The sequence below is a fragment of the Scyliorhinus torazame genome, chromosome 6, assembly GCF_047496885.1.
Source record: "Scyliorhinus torazame isolate Kashiwa2021f chromosome 6, sScyTor2.1, whole genome shotgun sequence".
NCBI lineage: Eukaryota > Metazoa > Chordata > Chondrichthyes > Carcharhiniformes > Scyliorhinidae > Scyliorhinus > Scyliorhinus torazame.
Window position 1 is genome coordinate 7280389 of NC_092712.1, and position 13437 is coordinate 7293825.

Consider the following 13437-nt stretch of genomic DNA (forward strand, 5'->3'; position numbering starts at 1 on the left):
CTTTCCATCATTAACGTAAACGTCACCGAATTGTGGTCACTGTCCCCAAAGTGCTCTCCTACCTCCAAATCCAACACCTGGCCTGGTTCATTACCCAAAACCAAATCCAACGTGGCCTCGCCTCTTGTTGGCCTGTCAAACATATTGTTTCAGGAAACCCTCCTGCACACACTGTACAAAAAACGACCCATCTATTGTACTCGAACTATATCTTTTCCAGTCAATATTTGGAAAGTTAAAATCTCCCATAATAACTACTCTGTTACTTTCGCTCATATCCAGAATCATCTTCGCCATCCTTTCCTCTACATCCCTAGAACTATTAGGAGGCCTATAAAAAACTCCCAACAGGGTGATCTCTCCTTTCCTGTTTCTAACTTCAGCCCATACTACCTCGGCAGAAGAGTCCCCATCTAGCATCCTCTCCGCCACCGTAATACTGCTCTTGACTAGCAGCGCCACACCTCCCCCTCTTTTGCCTCCTTCTCTGAGCTTACTAAAACACTTAAACCCCGGAACCTGCAACATCCATTCCTGTCCCTGCTCTATCCATGTCTCCGAAATGGCCACAACATCGAAGTCCCAGGTACCAACCCACGCTGCCAGTTCCCCTACCTTGTTTCGTATACTCCTGGCATTGAAGTAGACACACTTCAAACCACCTACCTGAACACTGGCCCCCTCCTGCGATGTCAAATCTGTGCTCCTGACCTCTATACTCTCATTCTCCCTTACCCTAAAACTACAATCCAGGTTCCCATGCCCCTGCTGCATTAGTTTAAACCCCCCCAAAGAGCACTAACAAATCTCCCCCCCAGGATATTTGTGCCCCTCAGGTTCAGATGTAGACCATCCTGTCTGTAGAGGTCCCACCTTCCCCAGAAAGAGCCCCAGTTATCCAAAAATCTGAATCCCTCCCGCCTGCACCATCCCTGTAGCCACGTGTTTAAATGCTCTCTCTCCTTATTCCTCATCTCACTATCACGTGGCACGGGCAACAACCCAGAGATAACAACTCTGTTTGTTCTAGTTCTGAGCTTCCATCCTAGCTCCCTGAAAGCCTGCCTGACATCCTTGTCCCCTTTCCTACCTATGTCGTTGGTGCCAATGTGGACCACGACTTGGGGCTGCTCCCCCTCCCCCCTAAGGACCCGGAAAACACGATCCGAGACATCACGTACCCTTGCACCTGGGAGGCAACATACCAAACGTGAGTCTCTCACGCTCCCACAAAATCTCCTATCTGTGCCCCTGACTATAGAGTCCCCAATTACTAATGCTCTGCTCCTCTCCCCCCTTCCCTTCTGAGCAACAGGGACAGACTCCGTGCCAGAGGCCCGTACCCCATGGCTTACCCATGGTAAGTCCCCCCCCCACAAGTATCCAAAGCGGTATACTTGTTTCTCAGGGGAACGACCGCAGGGGATCCCTGCACTGACTGTTTTTTCCCAGTCCCTCTTACAGTTACCCACCTATCTCCAATCTTTGGTGTAACTAATTCCCTGAAGCTGCTATCTATGACCCCTTCTGCCTCCCGAATGATCCGAAGTTCTTCCAACTCCAGCTCCAGTTCCCTAACTCGGTCTTGGAGGAGCTGGAGATGGCAGCACTTCCTGCAGGTAAAATCAGCAGGGACACTAACTGCATCCCTCACCTCAAACATCCTGCAGGAGGAACATTGCACTCCCTTCCCTGCCATTCCTCTAACTTTCTACCAAGATCTGGCTAAAAAATAATAATAATATAATAAAATATGGTACTTACCTCAGACCAATGGGTTTTATTATTAGGTTAGAGGAGGAGGGCGGGTGGGAGACACTACACGTGTAGTGTCTCGGGTTTCCTCTCCACCAGAATTTATTGGGGAGGGTCTTCCCAGACGTCCGCGGGTCGACTTCCTGTTCCCGCCTAAAAAACTAATTTGAAATAAAAAAAAAATAAAAAAATTCTCAGCTCCTGCTGAAATTGACTAACCAGCCAGCTGTTCTCACGCCACCGAAATCGACTGGCCTGCCCCTGCAAAGACAAGTGCTTTTAAAGGTTGACTTACCTCCCAGCAACCTCCTTCCGCAATGCTCCCGCTGAAACTGACTCACCACTCACCAGCTGTTCTCCCGCCGAAATCGACTGGCCTGCCCCTGCAAAGACAAGTGCTTTTAAAGGTTGACTTACCTCCCAGCAACCTCCTTCCGCAATGCTCCCGCTGAAACTGACTCACCACTCACCAGCTGTTCTCCCGCCGAAATCGACTGGCCTGCCCCTGCAAAGACAAGTGCTTTTAAAGGTTGACTTACCTCCCAGCAACCTCCTTCCGCAATGCTCCCGCTGAAACTGACTCACCACTCACCAGCTGTTCTCACGCCGCCGAAATCGACTGGCCTGCCCCTGCAAAGACAAGTGCTTTTAAAGGTTGACTTACCTCCCAGCAACCTCCTTCCGCAATGCTCCCGCTGAAACTGACTCACCACTCACCAGCTGTTCTCCCGCCGAAATCGACTGGCCTGCCCCTGCAAAGACAAGTGCTTTTAAAGGTTGACTTACCTCCCAGCAACCTCCTTCCGCAATGCTCCCGCTGAAACTGACTCACCACTCACCAGCTGTTCTCCCGCCGAAATCGACTGGCCTGCCCCTGCAAAGACAAGTGCTTTTAAAGGTTGACTTACCTCCCAGCAACCTCCTTCCGCAATGCTCCCGCTGAAACTGACTCACCACTCACCAGCTGTTCTCACGCCGCCGAAATCGACTGCAGGTGAACCTGTAGTGCAGGTTCTACCGTACAACCCTTAATATAGGAACACAGTGGTTTACCACATTCACCCCCTGTTAAAATTGAGTCCGGCGGGGGTGGTGGATAACTATATACAATTCGCAATCTGTAATATTTACAGGACAGTAAAAAGTGTCCCTGGTCACCCGGTGGGCCGGTCAGAGGTTCAGCCGGTCCGGCGCCTTGATCGTCCTCTGGGATCGACGAAGTGGAGCCGGCGATGTTGGTGCTGTCGTGGTCGAAGTTGACTCCGGGAGCGTGCCGAAATCCTCTTCATCAACAGGGGTGGGCAGGGGGAGGACGGACGGTCCTGGGGGGGGTGGGGGGGGGGGTGATGGGGGCGGAGGGGGAGGGGAAGGTGGTGCCGGGGGTGTTGTGGGGGTAGAACCTGCTGGAGCCAGGTCCCTGAGGGAGACGGTATCCTGGCGGCCGTCGGGGAACGCCACGTAGGCGTGCTGTGGGTTTGCGTGGAGCAGGTGCACCCTTTCCACCAACGGGTTCCGGCTTGTGGAGCCGCACATGTTTACGGAGAAGCATGGTTCCCGGAGCTGTGAGCCAAGTTGGGAGTGATACCCCGGATGTGGACTTCCTGGGGAAGGCAAAAAGGCATTCATGCGGTGTACCGTTAGTGGCAGTGCAGAGTAATGAGCGAATGGAATGTAGTGCATCAGGGAGGACCTCTTGCCAGCGGGAGGCTGGGAGATTCCTGGACCGCAGGGCCAGCTGGATGGCCCTCCATACCGTCCCATTCTCCCTTTCTACCTGTCCGTTTCCCCGGGGGTTGCAGCTCGTCATCCTGCTCGAGGCGATACCCCTGCTGAGCAGGAACTGACGTAGCTCATCACTCATGAATGAGGATCCCCTGTCACTGTGGATGTAGGCGGGGAAACCGAACAGAGTGAAGATCGAATTAAGGGCTTTAATGACGGTGACAGACGGTCGCCCTGCGCAATGTACAGTCCTACGCCCCCAACCGCGCGGCCCACTCCTCCTACGCTTCATGGGCCTGTGGGGCCCATGAAGCGTAGGAGGAGTGGGCCGCGCGGTTGGGGGCGTAGGACTGTACATTGCGCAGGGCGACCGTCATGGAGAGCGCTCGTGTTTTAGTCTCAGCGAGGTCGCGTGTGGCCCCTTCTAGGAGCCGCTGCCTGGTAACATCGGGCCCAATCCCAGTTACAAAAGCGTCCCTCATAAGGAGATCTGAGTGCTCCTTAGCTGTAACGTCCTGGCAGTCACAGTCCCGAACTAGTGGGATCAGGGCCCTCCAGAAGTCCTCGAGATGGAGACACAGGACGCATCAGAGGGGGAATCCTCGGGTCCACGGGCCGTGGATGTACAACCGTTGCGCCGTTCATCTCGGAAACGCTGGTCTCCGTCTCGTTACACGCCGCCTGATCCAGCGCCGCGTGCAAATGGTGTCCGGCCTGCGGCAAAACGAGTCCGACGCCCTCCTTCGCCAGGGTCTTCGGTGGATTCCTTGGACTTTGGGGGGGAGGGATGTTTTAACCTGCCTACTTACCATTGGCTGGGGACTAATGACTATCCCACAATCCTGTGGGAGTATGAGCTTCCCCAATGAGGGGGGCGGAGAAACCATTAGTAAACTCCTAGTATAAATAAAGCTGGCCAGTTTAGGAACCAGCAGGAAGGAGTGAGCAGCAAGGGAAGTTGCTGCTGCTGTTATATATATATGTTATAGTAAATAAATGTTATTACTTTGTATCCTTAAAACTCGTGCTGGATTCTTCGTGGCCCTCACAAAAGTGACAATAAACAAACCCAATCCAATCCTGCTCCTAGTTCTTATGTTACCTTCAAAAGTCGTGATAAAGCATCTGCAATGACGCTAAATGTATAATTTTTGTTAAATAGTTGTAGCAATAAACTCCATCAAAACAGTCTGACACTTCGATCCTTAAACTTTTCCCCAAACTTTAATAGATTATAGTCTGTATAGACAGTTGTCTCCAATAAATTGTGAGCAACATGAATGCCAAAATGTTGTAATATCAATACAAAACTCAATGTCCTCTTTCTCGATGATTAAAGATTGACTTTCTCCTGTATCCCTTAAGATCTTAATCTCCTTACCTACTCCATCCCATCTGATTCACGAATGTCCTTCAGGGAAGGAAATCTGCCTCCCTGTCCCGGTCTGACCTACACGTGACTCCAGACCCACAGCAACGTTGATGACTCTTAAATGCCCCCAGGGATGGGCAACAAATGTTGGCCCAGCGACGTCCACATACCAAGAATTAAAAAAAACAAATAGATAAAATCATCTGCCATATCTGCTCCCAGTCTAGCAGTATTGATTTGTTTTTTTATAAAGTACCCAATTCTCTTTTTTCCAATTAAGGGGCAATTTAGTGTGGCCAATCTGCCTACCCTTCACATCTTTAGGCTGTGGGGGTGAGACCTCCGCAGACTTGGGAAGCACTCTAGCCATTTTAACCCTTTGCTCTTCCACATGAGTTCTAGACAGCTGGTTTGTGATGCAGAACAAGGCCAGCGCGGGTTCAATTCCCGTACCAGCTGAGGATTCTGAATTCTCCCTCTGAACCCGAACAGGTGCCAGAATGTGGCGACTAGGGGCTTTTCGCAGCAACTTCATTGCAGAGTTAATGTAAGCCTACTTGTGACAATAAATTATTATTATGTCTGCCCTGGTTCTTTCCTTATATTCTAAACTTTTTGTCTGGAGGCTTCTGGCACTAGTTCATATAAGAACATAAGAACTAGGAGCAGGAGTAGGCCATCTGGCCCCTTGGGCCTGCTCCACCATTCAATGAGATCATGGCTGATCTTTTGTGGACTCAGCCCCACATTCCGGCCCGAACACCATAACCCTTAATCCCTTTATTCTTCAAAAAACTATCTGTCTTTATCTTGAAAACATTTAATGAAGGAGCCTCTGCTGCTTCAGTGGGCAAGGAATTCCCTAGATTCACAACCCTTTGGGTGAAGAAGTTCCTCCTAAACGCAGTCCTAAATCTACTTCCCCTTATTTTGAGGCTATGCCCCCTAGTTCTGCTTTCACCCGCCAGTGGAAACAACCTGCCCGCTTCTATCCTGTCTATTCCCTTCATAATTTTATATGTTTCTATAAGATCCACCCTCATCCTTCTAAATTCCAACGAGTACAGTCCCAGTCTACTCAACCTCTCCTCGTAATCCAACCCCTTCAGCTCTGGGATTAACCTAGTGAATCTCCTCTGCACACCCTCCAGTGCAGTATGTCCTTTCTCAAGTAAGGAGACCAAAACTGAACACAATACTCCAGGTGTGGCCTCACTAACACTTTATACAATTGCAGCAGAACCTCCCTAGTCTTAAACTCCATCCCTCTAGCAATGAAGGACAAAACTCAATTTGCCTTCTTAATCACCTATTGCACCTGTAAACCAACTTTTTGCGACTCATGCACTAGCACACCCAGGTCTCTCTGCACAGCAGCATGTTTTTATATTTTATCATTTAATTAATAATCCCTTTTGCTGTTATTCCTACCAAAATGGATAACCTCACATTTGCCAATATTGTATTCCATCTGCCAGACCCTAGCCCATTCACTTAGCCTATCCAAATCCCTCTGCAGACTTCCAGTATCCTCTGCACTTTTTGCTTTACCACTTATCTTAGTGTTGTCTGCAAACTTGGACACATTGCCCTTGGTCCCCAACTCCAAATCATCTATGTAAATTGTGAACAGTTGTGGGCCCAACACTGATCCCTGAGGGACACCACTAGCTACTGATTGCCAACCAGAGAAACACCCATTAATCCCCACTCTTTGCTTTCTATTAATTAACCAATCCTCTATCCATGCTACTACTTTCCCCTTAAGGCTTTTCCCCAGGGTAGAGGGGTCAATTACTAGGGGGCATAGGTTTAAGGTGAGAGGGGCAAGGTTTAGAGTAGATGTACGAGGCACGTTTTTTACGCAGAGGGTAGTGGGTACCTGGAACTCGCTACCGGAGGAGGTAGTGGAAGCAGGGACGATAGGGACATTTAAGGGGCATCTTGACAAATATATGAATAGGATGGGAATAGAAGGATACGGACCCAGGAAGTGTAGAAGATTGTAGTTTAGTCGGGCAGTATGGTCGGCACGGGCTTGGAGGGCCGAAGGGCCTGTTCCTGTGCTGTACATTTCTTTGTTCTTTGTTTTTTGTTAATGCCATGCATCTTTATCTTATGCAGCAACCTTTTGTGTGGCACCTTGTCAAAGGCTTTCTGGAAATCCAGATATACCACATCCATTGGCTCCCCGTTATCTACCGCACTGGTAATGTCCTCAAACAATTCCACTAAATTAGTTAGGTACGACCTGCCCTTTATGAACCCATGCTGCATCTGCCCAATGGGATCATTTCCATCCAGATGCCTCGCTATTTCTTCCTTGATGATAGATTCCAGCATCTTCCCTACAACCGAAGTTAAGCTCACTGGCCTATACTTACCCGCTTTCTGCCTACCTCCTTTTTAAAACAGTGGTGTCACGTTTGCTAATTTCCAATCCGCCGGGACCACCCCAGAGTCTAGTGAATTTGGGTAAATTATCACTAGTGCATTTGCAATTTCCCTAGCCATCTCTTTTAGCACTCTGGGATGCATTTCATCAGAACCAGGAGACTTGTCTACCTTTAGCCCCATTAGCTTGCCCATCACTACCTCCTTAGTGATAACAATCCTCTCAAGGTCCTCACCTGTCATAGCCTCATTTCCATCAGTCACTGGCATGTTATTTGTGTCTTCCACTGTGAAGATCGACCCAAAAAACCTGTTCAGTTCCTCAGCCATTTCCTCATCTCCCATTATTAAATCTCCCTTCTCATCCTCTAAAGGACCAATATTTACCTTAGCCACTCTTTTTTGTTTTCTATATTTGGAGAAACAAATATGCACTGAATATGGTTTTCCTCACCTCATCATAATCCCGAGATACCTGCTCTGATAGTGAAGCAAACTCTTCACTCGCTCTACTTACCAACATTGTTTCAACCAGCACAACCCACATGGTTTTTTGCCAAATGAGGTGAAAAAGACTTTCACACCTTTCTCGCCCAATCTTTTCAATCCTTGAAAATATCGCGACTAAACTTTTGACTCAGAAGTTCCTCTAGAACTTCCTCAGCTTCTGCCTTTAACTCCAACAGTTTACGTTGATGATCTCCAAGGGCAGCACGGTGGCGCAGTGGGTTAGCACTGCTGCCTCACGGTGCCGAGGTCCCAGGTTCGATCCCGGCTCTGGGTCACTGTCCGTGTGGAGTTTGCACATTCTCCCCGTGTTTGTGTGGGTTCTGCCCCCACATCCCAAAGATGTGCAGGGTAGGTGGATTGGCCACGCTAAATTGCCCCTTAATTGGAAAAAATGAATTGGGTATTCTAAATTTCAAAAAAAGTTGATGATCTCGTTGCAGTGCCGGTTTCCGAAGTTCAAATCTTCTCTCGTTATCCTCACCCGTTTGCTCATTTTTCTATTTCTTTTTGAAAAGCCCTCTCTTTTTCCTTTTCTTCTGCCATTGCCAATCTCTCCGTTTCTTGCATTTCAAATTTCTTCACTTCTATTTGTAATTGAATTCTGCCTATTCAATTGATTCAGGCTGTATCTCTGGCAAATTTAAAGATTGAGTAATGGCTTGAATTATCTTTACTTTCCTCACCCCTTCAGATAAGGTTAACGAGGACTTAACCACCAACCCCAAAACTTGTGCTTTAGTCTCCCTTTGTAAACCATCCTGAGTAAGGGGGAGATTTGGGTATTCTAAAAGGCATTAAGGTGGACAAGTCCCCAGGTCCGGATGGGATCTATCCCAGGTTACTGAGGGAAGCAAGGGACGAAATAGCTGGGGCCTTAACAGATATCTTTGCAGCATCCTTGAGCACGGGTGAGGTCCCGGAGGACTGGAGAATTGCTAATGTTGTCCCTTTGTTTAAGAAGGGTAGCAGGGATAATCCAGGGAATTATAGACCTGTGAGCTTGACGTCAGTGGTAGGCAAACTGTTGGAGAAGATACTGAGGGATAGGATCTATTCACATTTGGAAGAAAATAGACTTATCAGTGACAGGCAGCATGGTTTTGTGCAGGGAAGGTCACGTCTTACAAACCTAATAGAATTTGTTGAGGACGTGACAAAGTTAATTGATGAGGGAAGGGCTGTAGATGTCATATACATGGACTTCAGTAAGGCGTTTGATAAAGTTTCCCATGGAAGGTTGATGGAAAAAGTGAAGTCGTATGGGGTTCAGGGTGTACTAGCTAGATGGATAAAGAACTGGCTGGGCAACAGGAGACAGAGAGTAGTGGTGGAAGGGAGTGTCTCAAAATGGAGAAAGGTGACTAGTGGTGTTCCACAGGGATCCGTGCTCGGACCACTGTTGTTTGTGATATACATAAATGATCTGGACGAAGGTATAGGTGGTCTGATTAGCAAGTTTCCAGATGATACTAAGATTGGTGGAGTTGCAGATAGCGAGGAGGACTGTCAGAGAATACAGCAAAATATAGATAGATTGGAGAGTTGGGCAGAGAAATGGCAGATGGAGTTCAATCCAGGCAAATGCGAGGTGATGCATTTTGGAAGATCTAATTCAAGAGCGGACTATACGGTGAATGGAAGAGTCCTGAGGAAAATTGATGTACAGAGAGATCTGGGAGTTCAGGTCCATTGTACCCTGAAGGTGGCAACGCAGGTCGATAGAGTGGTCAAGAAGGCATACAGCATGCTTGCCTTCATCGGACGGGGTATTGAGTACAAGAGTCGGCAGGTCATGTTACAGTTGTATAGGACTTTGGTTAGACCACATTTGGAATACTGCGTGCAGTTCTGGCCGCCACATTACCAGAAGGATGTGGATGCTTTAGAGACGGTGCAGAGGAGGTTCACCAGGATGTTGCCTGGTATGGAGGGTTCTAGCTATGAAGACAGGTTGAGTAGATTAGGATTGTTTTCGTTGGAAAGACAGAGGTTGAGGGGGGACCTGATTGAGGTCTACAAAATTATGAGAGGTATAGACAGGGTGGGTAGCAACAAGCTTTTTCCAAGAGTGGGGGTGTCAATTACAAGGGGTCACGATTTCAAGGTGAGAGGGGGAAAGTTTAAGGGAGATGTGCGTGGAAAGGTTTTTACGCAGAGGGTGGTGGGTGCCTGGAACACTTTGCCAGCGGAGGTGGTAGAGGCGGGCACGATAGCATCATTTAAGATGCATCTAGACAGATATATGAACGGGCGGGGAACAGAGGGAAGTAGATCCTTGGAAAATAGGCGACAGGTTTAGATAAAGGATCTGGACCGGCGCAGGCTGGGAGGGCCGAAGGGCCTGTTCCTGTGCTGTAATTGTCTTTGTTCTTTGTTCCAAGCACTTCCACAGACAGGAAACGTTTTGCAACTGAAAGAGCCATTTCCAGCTACCCCCTATTTATATTTCGAATCCCGAAATAATTCAATCATTCCATACACACTCACTGTCTTTAAGTTCAATAACCCCAAGCCAAACAAGGAATTATACGTTAGATTCTGGACCCGAGTCCCCAATTTTATTACGGTCTCAGACCAGACCCCAGCAGCGGCTGAGACACTGGACTGAAACCCCAATATTTTAGTTTATATTATAAGACTGTGTGGAAAGAATGATTCACCTCAGGATTGATTGCATTGAGGAATAGGGATTTGCTATTTAAAACATAACTTTATTATGAATACAATGTTAAATTCTTTAACTTCACACCCAAAAAGAACATTTACAATTACCCCTCACCAATAAAAGTCAATTCCCCATTAAACACAAGAAAAGAAACATACAGCTATTAATCCAGCAGGGTTTCGAGTAATACTTGCTTTACAGAGCAGATTAGGGCCCGGTTAGAACCCCTTAATGATCAGCCATGATCATAATGAATGGTGGAGCAGGCTCGAAGGGCCGAATGGCTTCCTCCTGCTTCTAGTTTCATAGAACATAGAACATTACAGCGCAGTACAGGCCCTTCGGCCCTCGATGTTGCGCCGACCTGTGAAACCACTCTAAAGCCCATCTACACTATTCCCTTATCGTCCATATGTCTATCCAATGACCATTTGAATGTCCTTAGTGTTGGCGAGTCCACTACTGTTACAGGCAGGGCATTCCACGCCCTTAATACTCTCTGAGTAAAGAACCTACCTCTGACATCTGTCCTATATCTATCTCCCCTCAATTTAAAGCTATGTCCCCTCGTGCTAGACATCACCATCCGAGGAAAAAGACTCTCACTGTCCACCCTATCCAATCCTCTGATCATCTTGTATGCCTCAATTAAGTCACCACTTAACCTTCTTCTCTCTGACGAAAACAGCCTCAAGTCCCTCAGCCTTTCCTCATAAGATCTTCCCTCCACACCAGGCAACATTCTGGTAAATCTCCTCTGCACCCTTTCCAATGCATCCACATCCTTCCTATAATGCGGCGACCAGAATTGCACGCAATACTCCAAATGCGACCGCACCAGAGTGTTGTATAGCTGCAACATGACCTCATGGCTCCGAAACTCCCTCTACCAATAAAAGCTAACACACCGTACGCCTTCTTAACAACCCTCTCAACCTGGGTGGCAACTTTCAGGGATCTATGTACATGGACACCGAGATCTCTCTGCTCATCCACACTGCTAAGAATCTTACCATTAGCCCAGTACTCTGTCTTCCTGCTATTCCTTCCAAAATTAATCACCTCACACTTTTCTGCATTAAACTCCATTTGCCACCTCTCAGCCCAGCGCTGCAGCTTATCTATGTCCCTCTGTAAGTTGTAACATCCTTCCGCACTGTCCACAACTCCACCGACTTTAGTGTCATCTGCAAATGTACTCACCCATCCTTCTATGCCCTCCTCCAGGTCATTTATAAAAATGACAAACAGCAGTGGCTCCAAAACAGATCCTTGTGGTACACCACTAGTAACTGGACTCCAGTCTGAACATTTCCCATCAACCACCACCCTTTGTCTTCTTCCAGCTAGCCAATTTCTGATCCAAACTGCTAAATCACCCTGAATCCCATGCCTCCGTATTTTCTGCAGTAGCCTACCGTGGGGAACCTTATCAAACGCTTTACTGAAATCCATATACACCACATCAACTGCTTTACCCTCATCCACCTGTTTGGTCACCTTCTCAAAGAACTCAATAAGGTTTGTGAGGCACGACCTACCCTTCACAAAACCGTGTTGACTATCTCTAATCAAATTATTCCTTTCCAGATGATTATACACCCTATCTCTTATCAACCTTTCCAAGATTTTGCCCACAACAGAAGTAAGGCTCACTGGACTATAGTTACCGGGGTTATCTCTACTCCCCTTCTTGAACAAGGGGACAACATATGCTATCCTCCAGTCTTCTGGCACTATTCCTGTAGACAAAGATGACTTAAAGATCAAAGCCAGAGGCTTAGCAATCTCTTCCCTAGCTTCCCAGAGAATCCTAGGATAAATCCCATCCGGCCCAGGGGACTTATCTATTTTCACACATTCCAGAATTGCTAACACCTCCTCCTTATGAACCTCAAGCCTTTCTAGTCTAGTAGCCTGAATCTCAGTATTCTTCTCGACAACATTGTCTTTTTCCTGTGTGAATACTGATGAAAAATATTCATTTAGCACCTCTCCTATCTCCTCGGACTCCACGCACAACTTCCCACTACTGTCCTTGACTGGCCCTACTCTTAAACTAGTCATTCTTTTATTCCTGACATATCTATAGAAAGCGTTAGGGTTATCCTTGATCCTACCTGCCAAAGACTTCTCATGTCCCCTCCTGGCTCTTCTTAGCTCTCTCTTTAGGTCCTTCTAGTAAACTTGTAACTCTCAGGCGCCCTAACTGAACCTTCATGTCTCATCTTTACATAACCCTCCTTCTTCCTCTTGACAAGTGTTTCGACTGCTTTAGTAAACCACGGTTCCCTTGCTCGACCACTTCCTCCCTGCCTGACAGGTACATACTTAGCAAGGACACGCAGTAGCTGTTCCTTGAACAAGCTCCACATTTCCATTGTGCCCATCCCCTGCAGTTTTCCTTTCCATCCGATGCATCCTAAGTCTTGCCTCATCGCATCATAATTGCCTTTCCCCCAGATATAACTCTTGCCCTGCGGTATATACCTATCCCTTTCCATCACTAAAGTAAACGTAATCGAATTGTGGTCACTATCACCAAAGTGCTCACCTACCTCCAAATCTAACACCTGTCCTGGTTCATTACCCAGTACCAAATCCAATATGGCCTCGCCTCTCGTTGGCCTATCTACAGACTCTGTCAGGAAACCCTCCTGCACACATTGGACAAAAACGGACCCATCTAAAGTACTCGAAGTATAACGTTCCAAGTCAATATTTGGAAAATTAAAGTCCCCCATAACAACTACACTGTTGCTTTCGCTCCTATCCAGAATCATCTTTGCAATCCTTTCCTCTACATCTCTGGAACTTTTCGGAGGCGTATAGAAAACCCCTAACAGGGTAACCTCTCCTTTCCTGTTTCTAACCTCAGCTCATACTACCTCAGTAGACGAGTCCTCATCAAACGTCCTTTCTGCCACCGTAATACTGTCCTTGACTAACAATGCCACCCCTCCCCCTCTTTTACCACCTTCCCTGAGCTTACTTAAATATCTAAACCCTGGCACCTGCA